Raw genomic sequence first — 13,629 nt, 5'->3', positions numbered from 1 at the left:
TACGGTGTTTCGACAACTGATAGTCGTCTTCTTCAGTGATGCGAGCTGGCTAGACCTAAAAATCTCGCAGCACCTTAAGATCTTAAAATGACGACTGGGCCGGTCGTCGAAACATCGTGCAGAAAAATGAAAAACAACAACGCGGCTGAACACCCGAAAGCACACATTTAATCATTCACACCGGGAAAACCTGAACAATCATGTCTATTTTAGTGGACCCAAGCCCTTACTGCCTCGCGGACTAAGCCGCTGCAGTCACGGACTGTGCGGCTGGTCCCGGCGGAGGTTCGAGTCCTGCCTCGGGCATGGGTGTGTGTGTGTGTGTGTTTGTCCTTATGATAATTTAGGTTAAGTAGTGTGTAAGCTTAGGGACCTTCGCAGTTAAGTCCCATAAGATTTCACACACATTTGAACATTTTGCCCTTAGCGCCGGTCAAAGGGTGAGGCGAGGAGATAGAAGGTACGAAGGGAGGACGTGGGGGTACAAGCGTGTATGGAATGCATGTCTAGAAGTGGAGGGGGGGGGGAGGGGCACAAATCTATCCGAAAGCATGTGGCAAGCGGTCTAAAAATCAACATGATGGTGTATCACGTACCAGAGCAAAGGTCGGTGTGGTGTTGTAAAATCATTTTCTATGTCAACTGAAACGATTGAGTATTAGCCGTTTTCTTTTATAGTCATTGACATCCGTTTAGTAAACGTTTACTGTGTACGGAGCACAATTTCACAGACCATACCTGCATTCGTCCATTGCCTCCTAAGTGTTTATTCATCGCCAGAATTCAGGCATGGCTCTTATAGCAATAGAGGTGAGGAGGTATATTTGATGGCAACAGTTATTTGAAATTACACTTAATATATATTATATGACATATCTCGCGTATCAGACACTGATGCCCATTCTGCTCGTTTCGTATCCACAGTAAAGTTCAGATAGGAGAACACACTGGTGCGTAGCATATATTGTTGTTAATGTTGGTTTTGCCGTTGCTGGTAGAGACGTCTTGTATGTCCACAAGAACGAGGACTTCCTCTTGACCGAGAGACCAATTACAAAATCAGACGATATCGAAGAAGAAGATGGTCGCATCAGCACATCTGCTTCTTAATTGGGGAATCGACATGTAACGTGCCATTAAAAAAACAGCAATTTGTGCTTCCATCGTCACCATTAGTAAACCGATTCAGACAGCCTTCATCGCAAGAGACGAAGTAAATTCGGGCATGGATGTTTGTGATGTCCTTAGGTTAGTTAGGTTTAACTAGTTCTAAGTTCTAGGGGACTAATGACCTCAGCAGTTGAGTCCCATAGTGCTCAGAGCCATTTGAACCATTTGAACGAAGTAAATTTTGAGAACTTTTAACATTGCAGCGCGTCAGTAATCGTGAATAATTTAATGGTTATAAAGAATCCGCCTCGACTGCAAATAGAAACCAGATGTTGTCCTAGGTTTCGGCACGGATAACCACGCCTTCTTCGGAAAACACTTCTGTATTAATGTTGGACCATGTCTCTTTAAGCAGTTTGTAGTTTTAGTGTGTTCCGAAGAAGGCGTGGTTATCGACGCCGAAACCTAGGTCAACATCTGGTTTCTATTTGCAATCGAGGCAGATTCATTATAATCATCGAAGTAAATTTTCTTGCCGGCAAATCATGGTGTTTATTATGTAACAGACGATCGACTATGATAGGATTGTCTCTGGTGCGAACAATGAATAATATACTGTTATACGGGTGTAAAGCGATCCTTGCAACCATCCCCTCCACTCCCCCCCCCCCCCCCGCGCCACCTCTCTCTCTCTCTCTCTCTCTCTCTCTCTCTCTCTCTCTCTCTCTCTGTGCCTCGCGGTCTAGGCGCCCTGTCACGGTTCGCGCGATTCCTCCGTCTGAGGTTCGAGTCCTCCCTCGGGCGTGTGTGACAGAGACAGAGAGAGAGAGAGAGAGAGAGAGAGAGAGAGAGACAGTTATTCAGAGTCTACACTTTAATGAAGACCAGGCTTTTAGGGCTTTAAACTTAGTATGTTCTCTTGCGCACAGTAGAAAATTAGAAATCAGATCTCCACGCCTGCAGGGACCAGGACAAAGGAACAGATCCATCTGTTACGTAACTGTTGACGCCGCGAGCTGAGTCTGGACGTAGCGGATCCCGCATCTCAAAGCACGCACGCTCGTTGCAGCCGCCATCAGCAAACATTAAGTTCTCAAGGTGTTGCACCGACAAGATAAGGCAAACCTTCGGAGCACCGCCCAGTCGTATATAAAGGCACGGTTCACGCGCTCTCCGTTTATCCAACACCGCCGTGCTGGCAGCAGCGCGAATGCTCCTATTAGCCGGTGCCGGAGAATAAAGACACTCCGGCGATCCGTGCCCGCGATAATGAGTCACGAACTCCGACGGTGATTAACTCCGAACTTCCGCTAATATTCAATCAGCAGCTTCCCGCGAGCAGACCCGACTGTTACTAATGCAAATCCCGCTGTTTATTATTCGCTTTTTTAGAGAAAACGCGACGACTCGGGAAAAGTCGAGAAGGCGGCGCCGCGGAAGTAGCTCGCCGTAAATCACGGGCGCTAATTAAATTTGAGCTGATTAAGCTCGCCGGCTAACGAAACCAACCGTAATCAGATGATTGGATCAGAGCGCGCGGATTCCGAAGGGCCGGCCTCTGGTTTTCCGGCTCCGCCGCGCCGAGCTGCGCTCGCCCGCGTCCAATTAGCGGCGCGTCTGCGTCTGCGGCCGGCTGCAGCCCTTCTGGGGAGAGGCGACGCTAACACTGCCAATGTGCCGACCTCTGCTCCAGCCTCTGGCAGGGTTTGGGTTTACACTTGTGTCATTAAAACATGCTTGCATTACCTTTAAACTCTAGTGTTTCAATCTTCGGTGCTGTACCACTTACAGGTAATGCCGAATTCGCGATATGTGCTGAAATGAGTTACGCAATTTGTTTCAGTTCAGAATAACTGATTTTGTTATTTCAAGGGTTATGTTCAAAATACTACCGAACATTTGTGTTTTCGGGTTCCGTGCCTCAGTCGGTAAAAACGGAACACTTACAGAACTGATTTGTTGTCCGTCTAGGCGGCCAATGTGGCCGAGCAGTTCTAGGCGCTTCAGTCTGGAACCGGGCGACCGCTACGGTCGCAGGTTCCAATCCTGCCTCGGGCATGGATGTGTGTGATGTCCTTAGGTTAGTTAGGTTTAAATAGTTCTAAGTTATAGGGGACTGATGACCTCAGATGTAAGTCCCATAGTGCTTAGAGCCATTTGAATTTTTTTTCCAACTGTTAAAAAACACTTTCCTCAGGAACAGGTCCAGCTATCAAGTTGAAATTTGTGTCACATACTAACGCCTACGTTCCCTTGAACGTGTAAAAAATCGAAGCTTCTGAGTCAATGCAGTCAAAAGATATGGCAATTTATGTCATATATTTTAATAGTCGCAAATTCATCCATCAAAATCTATAGCGTACTTACCGTTGGCCTAGAATAGCGAAATTTGGGAAAAAGGAAGGTTTCATAGTACAACCAAAGGAAAAAATCCGAAAACTGTAAATTTGTAATTATATCACAATAGCATTTTTCGTAATTTCTTATCTGACGCCCTGGCTGTTCGTCCGTCTGTTATTGCCCCTTTTTCTCAGGAGCGGGTATAAGGTCAATGGTACCTTGGTGGTATAATAAATGTTCCTTTTTAAGTCAATGCAATCAAAAGGTATGGCCATTTCTGTCACATATTTTGATACTCGCAAACTCGCTCATCAAAACCTGTATGATACTTCCCGTTGCCGGCCAGAATGGCCGAGCGGTTCTAGGCGCTTCAGTCTGTAAATGCGCGACCACTATGATCGCAGGTTCGAATCCTGCCTCGGACATGGATGTGTGTGATGTCCTTAGGTTAGTTAGGTTTAAGTAGTTCTAAGTTCTAGGGGACTGATGACCTCAGAAGTTAAGTCCTGTAGTGCTCAGAGCCATTTGAACCATTTGAACTTCCCGTTGATCTAAACCGATGAAATTTGGCAAAAGCAAGGTTTCACAGTAAACGTAAAGGAAAGAAATCCGAATTTTGTTAATTTGTAATTACAACATACGAAAAAATATTTATTTTGTTATTTGTTATCCTACGTCAAACTTAAAACAATCAGTAGTTCTGCATTCAGGCTGATTGGGTTGCAATGGTAAAAGTCAAACATCAGGCAAGCAATGACTTTACTATTCATATGACGCATTTCGAAAATAATCCATCATTAGACATCCAGGAGCGATTACTGCGCGTAGATATGGCGTTTCAGTTCTGAAACGCGTCGTATGAACTGTAAAGTGATACCTTGCCTGATGTTTGACTGTTACCATTGCGACCCGATCAGCCTGAACGAATAACTACAAATTATTATAAAAATAATTGCCTGCCTCCTCCGTGATTTTATCTCACATTTATATTATTGAAATTAAATATTCTCGAAAATCTTTTAATACCTGTTCCCGATATCTTGCCAGTACTAATAACAGTCAAAAATGGTCGAGATTCTTGAGCCCCGGAATGGATGAACTGTCCATATACATAATTAAGTTAGTACGGAAGTCTCGGTGGACAAGTTGCACTCGCATCTGGCCAATTTTTTCTGTTTGTTTCACGTTCAACAAGGAGCGTTGCCGTCCGTGAACGGCCTTCGCGCGCGGTTAACTCACCTAATGGCGACCCGGCACGCATTTCTCGCGAGAAGTTGAGTTTCGCAGTGTTAACATGCCGCTGATCTTTATCAATACTCCAAATGGAAAAGAATAAGAGTAATGTTATAATTAACTTATATTTCCGCCCATGTTCGCTTTCCCGTCCTTGTTAATTTAACCCTTTGCGGCCCAACAACATGAGAAAAATACATAATTTTAAAATTTTTCACAAAAGTAAGCAACGAATACAAGAAGAAATAATTGGCATAAAGTAAACAATCAATAGTTTTAAGGAGATAGTTTTGGAACTACTGGGACACGCAATTTCCGGCCGACCATCATTTTATTTCATATATTTGAAAGAAAATTCGCATTTTTCCAAAGCACAATCGAACATCTCGAAACTTTGATGAAATCATAATGACCAAAACAAATTACAGTCCTAATTAAGATGCAAAACTGGTCCTAATATTTAATAAATTTTGTGTCAAAATTATATACTGCCTCAGTGGTGTAATTTTGCAACAATTCTCAAAAGCAGTAATACAAACTAAATTCTCCTCGATATAGGCATTATAAAAAACCGTACTTCGAAATCTCTTACAATCAGGTAGCGTTATCTACGCGCCAACAATTGCTTTCAATGCCATTAAGTGACCGATACAACGCACTACATTCGTAAAGGTACCTCAGTGTACAACCATATCTCTCCATCTTCCGAAATCATCGATTGTTTCATGGGAAAGGCACTGGTTTCTCAAAAGAAAATTAATAAAATGGTGGTTCCAGGCCAAAACTACTGGTACTCAAAGGGGTAATAATCTAAAACTTTTTAATACATGGCAGTAGTATGTACGTTGCGAATGTGCAATAAATCAGAATTTTTAGATCACAGCAGTGTTCCACACACAACAATACGGCGACCAATACACATGCACGGCTTCTATTCTCATCATTTACAGCGTATTCAAATTCAAAAATGGTTCAAATGGCTCTGAGGACTATGGGACTTAACATCTGTGGTCATCAGTCCCCTAGAACGTAGAACTACTTAAACCTAACCAACCTAAGGACACCATACACATTCATGCCCGAGGCAGGATTCGAACCCGCGACCGTAGCCGTCACGCGGTTCCAGACTGACGCTCCTAGAACCGCACGGCCACACCGGCCGGCACAGTGTATTCAACACATAGAGAACGAAGTGAAGATAGGCGAGTAGAATTTTTTCGTAGACTAAATGCAAATCGCCGAGTAATCCTAATACTACTATTAACTGACGAAGCCATTGTCACACGTGGCAATATCAATAACACTCTTAACTCACATCAATGACCTCACAAAAGCTAAATGCATTGATGGACACACAGTTTCCAGAACGCTTCTCTGCAGAATGTGTGGTGCGGCAGGATCTGCGATCTACCTTACAGGTCGTCGTTATCTACACTTCCAGCATTACTGGAGGAGACTCATTTGACTGGGTATGTTCTGCTAGCACGACAGGACCCTTGCACATTGTAGTCGCCTAGTGACACATCATCTAAACCTAACATTTCCTGGAAGCGTATCGGCAGAAATGTTCACATTTCTTGGGCACCAAGGTACAAGGATCCTACCCTTTTAGATTTTTGCCCGTGGGGATACTTGAAAGGTAGAGTCGGCAAAGAAAGACTGTACACCACAGTCGAACTGCTCGTTAGGATTGTGGATACTGTTACCCTCATAAAAGATCGCTAATATGAATTCAGAAGAGCGACTCGATGTCGGCAAGAGAATCAGAAAGTGCACTGAAGTCGGATGTGGAATTTATCACATTCAAATGACCCATAACTTCAAATATACCTACAGTCGGATGCTACCGAACCGGGTGTAGGCAAATCAACAGACCAATAGCCAAAAAACTTTCCAACAGATTATGGAGATTTATAAATTCGGCTATATTCGTAAGCAAGATTCAGTTCTCAACTGTTTCAAATTTAGCATACTTTCTTCTGTTTCTCTAAAACAGTGCAGTCGTTCTTCTAAAACTCACGAGTTGTTTTTGCAGCATGCTGTCATCCTCTAGTGCCTACATCAATGTTTTTCGTTGCATCATATTCTGACACACGACACGTTCTGTTGTATTCTCCGAAATAATTACATAAGAACATCTACGTATGTAGCAAGTCACCGAGGTGCCGAAACACGTTATTTAAATAAAGAGAAATATATTACCAGAATGAGATTTTCACTCTGCAGCGGAGTGTGCGCTGATATGAAACTTCCTGGCAGATTAAAACTGTGTGCCCGACCGAGACTCGAACTCGGGACCTTTGCAGGAGAGCTTCTGTAAAGTTTGGAAGGTAGGAGACGAGATACTGGCAGAAGTAAAGCTGTGAGGCCGGGCGTGAGTCGTGCTTCGGTAGCTCAGATGGTAGAGCACTTGCCCGCGAAAGGCAAAGGTCCCGAGTTCGAGTCTCGGTCGGGCACACAGTTTTAATCTGCCAGGAAGTTTCAGAAATATATTATATTGTGGTAAAATTTCACACAGTATTACCGAATCAAGTTGGGAAAATTAAGCCGGTGGATGGACAGTAATTAGTGCAAAAATGTGTTGTATTTTAGTAAAATTATAAAATGTATCATTTTAACACAGATGAAACGAAGATGTTTGCATTACTGAGCAACTATTTTGTCTTCATGTATTAGCGGTTGACTGTATCGCCACTTTGAACGTGGTGTACCTGCACTGTGACGAATGTGTCCAAAGTCGCCCAACTCAGTGGCATGGGCGAGCAGTTTATTGCAGACGTGATCTTCGGCTCCACTGGCAGGTGTTCGCAACCTCTCGACATGCTTTGAGCGATGGAAGAAATAAATGTAGGCGTATCTGGACTCAGATGGGATCTCCACTTTGAAAGCCACCACCAAGAACTCAAAACATACATCAAAAACAGAAGTCAGCATCACCAATCTCACTTCTCATGCATCAAAATTCGCACACGCCCTTCTCGAGGAGCGCAAGACCACTTCTGTATTGAACTACTCTTCCACTTCCACTGAGATGGCCGATTTAATGAAATGTATGTCACATGGTGAACGGCGATCTCGACTTGTTCGTTTTGTAAAAACGAAAAAGAACAAAGCAAAAAATAAATCATTATATAAAAGATAAAGAACGAAATGCAGATACGAGTTTCTTGCCGGTGAACTCCACTCGGAAAGAACTTAATCGGTAATAAGCTTACGTCATTTCTTAGTATATGACTTTCTAGTATCGACAGTGAGAAAATGCCACTAAGGGCCCATGCTCACGACCCACCAAGATCACCGCAAAGATCGGTTTCATTACGAACCATACTACCACCTCACATCTCACATTTGTTGCTGTCAGTAGCGTTTCCATCTTGGAACTAGAAGAGAAAAGGAAATTGGAAGGATCATGTAGAAAGGATGGACCCTTCAACACTACCACAGGAAACTACTCGGAGGACCAACCAAGAGATGGGACAGCAGTTGGTTCAGTACATCCACGGTATGAGGCAGACAAACAGGGGCAATCCTAGTCGGCAGCAGCAGCAGCAGGAGCAGCAGCAGCAGAAGAAGAAGAAAAAGAAGAAGAGGAACTAAAAGGGAATAACTACATTTGAGGTACTTGCCATTAAGGAATAACAGTACACCAATTTTACTTCGCTTCCAGAGGTTGATTACTCGACTGCGACCGTAGCAAGCCGTGGCCCCCACAACAAGCTACGAGCTACTAACACTCGCCAAGCCACTGTTAATGACTGGACAGGCCAAATCATACGGCACGTGCCGGTGAGCGCCTTGTCAAATCAGCTTACTGCCCAGGCGGGGGCGGAGACGCTTATTCACAGACCATTTACTTCAAAATATGCGCGTTAGTCACAAACGACAACCATGAGTCAGCTTACGAGGCATATAATTACTAGTATGGGAGGTACTATTAGGGTACAATTTTTGTACCGAGCCAATCCACAAAATCAAGAAACGATTGTCATCCACACATGAAATCTCTAAATGGGCGATTCGTCATCTAAAGCCTATGCTTAGCAACACTCCTCCATGTTTTGTTCTGTGATCTTCATTTTTAGATAATAATCAATAGGCCATTTACTATTTTTTTTCTTGGCATCACCTGGGTTTTCTTCGAAAACCAAATTCCTGCCAGTAAATTTTTTAAGAACTAATCGTGAGTAAAATGGAGCTTGAATACTGCCTTTATTCTGGGACTAACTACCATCCCCTATCACTTACTTATCGGAGGATCCGCCAGAAAAATCGTTCTTCTCACGGAACATTTTCCACTGAAACAGGAAAGGGAGGAACTGACAGTTGTACACAAAGTACCCTCCGCCTTACACCACAAGGTGACTTGCGGAGCATAGACGCAAATGTGACAGGACCAGATCTGCCATGCCTCCAATAGCCTGGTCAGTAACTAAAGGACAGTTGAAAATGTCTTTATAATGTTATTCAGGCCCGTTCATACAGTGTAACACGTAGCAGCTCTGAAAGTCTACACCTATACTCCGTAAGCCACGGTACATTGTACGACGGAGAATGCTCTGTACAAAAACTAGCGATTTTCTGTCTTATTCCAATCGCGTGTGAACAGAAACCAAAAAACTGTCTGTATGCCTCGGTACACGTCAAAATCTGGCCTAACGTGTAATCATAATCTGCTGAAGAAAGCGGGACTGTTGTACAGTCTTCCTCGAACAACGATTCTAAGAAATGGTTCAAATGGCTCTAAGCACTATGGAACTTAACATCTGAGGTCATCAATCCCCTAAACTAAGTAAACCTAACTAGCCTAAGGAGGCAGGATTCGAATCTGCGGCCGTAGCAGCCGCGTGATTCCGGACTGAAGCGCCTTGAACCGCGGGGCCACAGCGGCTGGCTCACAACGATTCTCGAAATTTACCCAACAGGAATTCACAAGAAGAATGTCAGCTCTCACAGAACCCCACAATATACTTTCGTATTGAGTACACTAACTTGTCAAGATCTTAGGACAGGTGCTGCCATGCCTAACTAGACGCTGGAGCAGTAATCCACACTGAGACGCACTAGCCTCTTCAGTACGATTAAGTTTCAAATCATCCACACTTTCCCAAAATCTTCCCCAAAACGAAGTCTTCCGTCCGCCTTAGCTACAACTGATATTAGATCTGTTCGCCTCGACAGCTGAGTAGTCAGCGCGGCAGAACGCCATGCGAGGGACCCGGGTTCGACTCCCGGCTGGATCGGAGATTTTCTCCGCTCGGGGGCTGGGAGTTCTGCTGTCTTCAACATTAGATGATCCTCATCGACACGCAAGTCACCGAAGTGGAGTCATCTAAAAAAACTTGCACCAGGCGACCGGTCTACTCGACCGGAGACCCTAGCCAAGCGACACTTCCATGTTACGTCTGTCTTGGGAGACAGAGAAGTGAGCAACACTGCGATCAGATCCGCACCCCACTCAATAACTTTTGTGTCATACTATGCCGGGTATGGTTTCATTCAGGTGTTAAGTTAATAAACTAGTTCCTACACAAACATCACACACTCGATACATAATGAATGCACCGTTCTTTGGCAAGCATGTGCCTTCAAAATGGAGGTGATAATGACTGAAAGGTTTAGTGCGAAATGTCATCATCAGGTATCCAAGGACCTCACGATACAGGACTGTGGAGAAGTTCGATTTATAACCTAAGCCATTAGCGCTTTCTTTGCCAACCAGCAATTCATTTCTCCTACTCTGTCAAGTAAATAGCAGGTTCGAGATAGCCACTACCACAAGGATACTGATCTCCTATTTTTACGTTGCGAAGGGCAACACCGCAGTCGGCTACTGAAAGGACTGAGGTAATGCCCTCAAAAGATTTGTAATCGTAAGGAACAGCGAAATGGTATGAACATCTTCTTCTCGGAAAATCGCAAATTAATCCATAGTTCATAAGATGCTTTTTAAGATTAGAAGAAATATAAATATAAGCACTAGTGCCTGCCTCACATTGCATAGAACTGTCTGTAAAGTTCTTCAACATAAAACAAGATTTTAGTGTCTCAAAATTCAGTACAATAATTGTGGTCTAATTGTCCAGACTCACTGTGGCCTTCACTGCATCGCAAAAAATGGTTCAAAAGGCTCTGAGCACTATGGTACTTAACATCTGAGGTCATCAGTCCCCTAGAACTTAGAACTACTTAAACCTAACTAACCTAAGGACATCACACACATCCACACGGTTCCTGACTGTAGCTCCTAGAACCGCTCGGCCACCCCGGCCCGCCTCCCTGAAAGGAACGGATTTGTCTGCCTGCTCTCCACTGGAGCGGCTCCATCACTAGGCGAAAACAAGACACAAGCGTCTCTGTATTAGGGAAAAGACAGGTCTTATGGAAGAGTACAATCTGCATGTCCTCATGATTTCCTTTCATACACCTCCGCCTCCTTTCCATTTTAGTTCTCACCAAACCTTTCCCTTCAATCTTCTTCTTCTTCTTTTACTTCTATTGTTATTACTACTACTACTACTATTACTACCACCACTTTATACTCGTACTCTTATTCCATCTTCTAATTTTTTTTTCCTTTTCCCCCTTTTCTTTCCCCCTTCCTCGCCGTCCGCTGTGACCGAGCGGTTCTAGGCGCGTAAGTCAGGAACCACGCTGCTGCTGCGGTCGCAGGTTCGAATCCTGCCGCGGGCATGGATGTGTCTGATGTTCTTAGGTTAGTTAAACAGGCTTAAGTAAAGTAAGTTCTAAATCTAGAGGACTGATGACCTCAGATGTTAAGTCCCATAGTGCTTAGAGCCATTTGAACCACTTTTTCCCCCTTCCTCACTTTTTCGCCTGTCACAAAAATGCATCCCCCGTAGCTCCTATATACCCCCTATACCCTAGATACGCCATTGAGGCTACGTTGACGTGGATCAGAATCATACTTTCTTCTTCCACTTTGAGATACCACTATTTGTTTACTAACCGTTTTAGAAGATTAATGACGGTAACAAACCTTGCGAAAAGATAAAAAATAATAGAAAAACGTTTCCGTCCTGCTCACATATCTATGACGTTCGATCGCTCTGAAGAAAACATTCGTAGCTTTCTATCTCCTTCGTGTCAAGCCTGGCTACAATGGAAAACGTATTTCCATAAAGGCACTCACCACCTTGTCTCACATTGGGATAAATGTAATACCAGTTACGACGATTACTTCTGAAAGCATAAACAGTTTAGTTACTTTTTTTGCCATCCTTCTCGTTTTCCTTTGACTGCCCTTATATATGTACGTCCTCTCCTACCTGGTTGGCCAAGTTGTGGAATTCGGGTAGGGGATCGTGTGTGTGTCAGGGTGCAACGTGAAAAAATAACAAGAGACACTGTAGTTGAAGTGATGTTTGGTTTGTGGGGCGCTCAACTGCGCGGTCATCAGCGTCCGTACAGAGTTCCGATCTTTACGCAGTCCAATCTATCCACTTTCACGAATAATGACGAAATGATGAGGACAACACAAACACCCAGTGACCGGGCAGAGAAGATCTCCAAGCCGGCCGGGAATCGAACTCGGGACCGCGTGATCCAGAGGCAGCAACGCTAGCCACCAGAGCACGAGCTGCGGACCGAGAAACGGTATGGCAGGCGTCAGTAGCCATTGACAGTGACCATTAAAATACGGAGGCAGTCGACTGAGATCACCTCGGTATGTGATGAAATGGTGGTGCTGTGGGGAGACACTGAACACGGTTCGCATAGCAGTAGGAACACACACTCACACTAGCAAATAATGGTCTGTTTGAATGACACTTCTCCACGTCAATGGAAATTAAGCCTCTGGTGGTTGAGGGAGACAACCGCGTAGAAACACTTGCTGATTTCGAGCTAAGAGCTGGGCAACCGCTTGCACTCTCAGAGTAAAGTTTACTCTACGGAAAGGAGCAGCGAGCGTCCCACGTGGTCGGCCTCCAGAGTTACCTCGATGGCTGTGCAGGCGGCGCGGCAGCGGAGGCCACGGCGCGGACGGCATCGGCGCTCTGCGACCACGGCGAAGACCGCGTGCGCGCCCGGTGACGGGCCGACTGCCGCGGTGCCAGCGACCGGGCACAATCCCGGCTAGGCTGGTGGGCGGGCCCTTTAATTGGACACGTCCGGTGTCTCAGCCGGCGGCGGCCGTCTTGAGAGGCTGGCGCATGCGCCGTCGGGCCGTGGCGCCCCGGGGTCTCCAGTAACGAGGGTCCGGCTGCCTCTCCGCGGCTCATCGCCGGCTCAGGTGGCTCACCGTGGCCCCTCGTCCTGTCCTGCCTCCTCGAGGGTCACTCCGCTGGCTGGCCACTACACTACCCTCGTCCACTCAGTCCTATCCTTCATCCTTCCTTCACTTGTACAGTGCAACATGTACACTACTGGCCATTAAAATTACTACACCAAGAAGAAATGCAGATGATAAACGGGTATTCATTGGACTCATATATTACATTAGAACTGACATCTGATTACATTTTCACGCAATTTGGATGCATAGATCATGAGAAATCAGTACCCAGAACAACCACCCCTGGCCGTAATAACGGCCTTGATATGCCTGGGCATTGACTCAAACAGAGCTTGGATGGCGTGTACAGGTACACCTGCCCATGCAGCTTCAACACGATACCACAGTTCATCAAGAGTAGTGACTGCCGTATTGTAACGAGCCAGTTGCTCGGCCACCACTGACCAGACGTTTTCAGTTGGTGAGAGATCTGGAGAATGTGCTGGCCAGGGCAGCAGTCGAACATTTTCTGTATCCAGAAAGGACCGTACAGGTCCTGCAACATGCGGTCGTGCATTACCCTGCTGAAATGTAGGGTTTCGCAGGGATCGAATGAAGGGTATAGCCACGGGTCGTAACACATCTGAAATGTAACCTCCACTGTTCAAAGTGCCGTCAATGCGAACAAGAGGTGACCGAGACGTGTAACCAAT

This window comes from Schistocerca nitens, chromosome 2 (assembly GCF_023898315.1).
Source record: "Schistocerca nitens isolate TAMUIC-IGC-003100 chromosome 2, iqSchNite1.1, whole genome shotgun sequence".
Classification (NCBI taxonomy): domain Eukaryota; kingdom Metazoa; phylum Arthropoda; class Insecta; order Orthoptera; family Acrididae; genus Schistocerca; species Schistocerca nitens.
The sequence above is the reverse complement of the archived record's forward strand: the minus strand, read 5'-3'. Positions refer to the sequence as shown.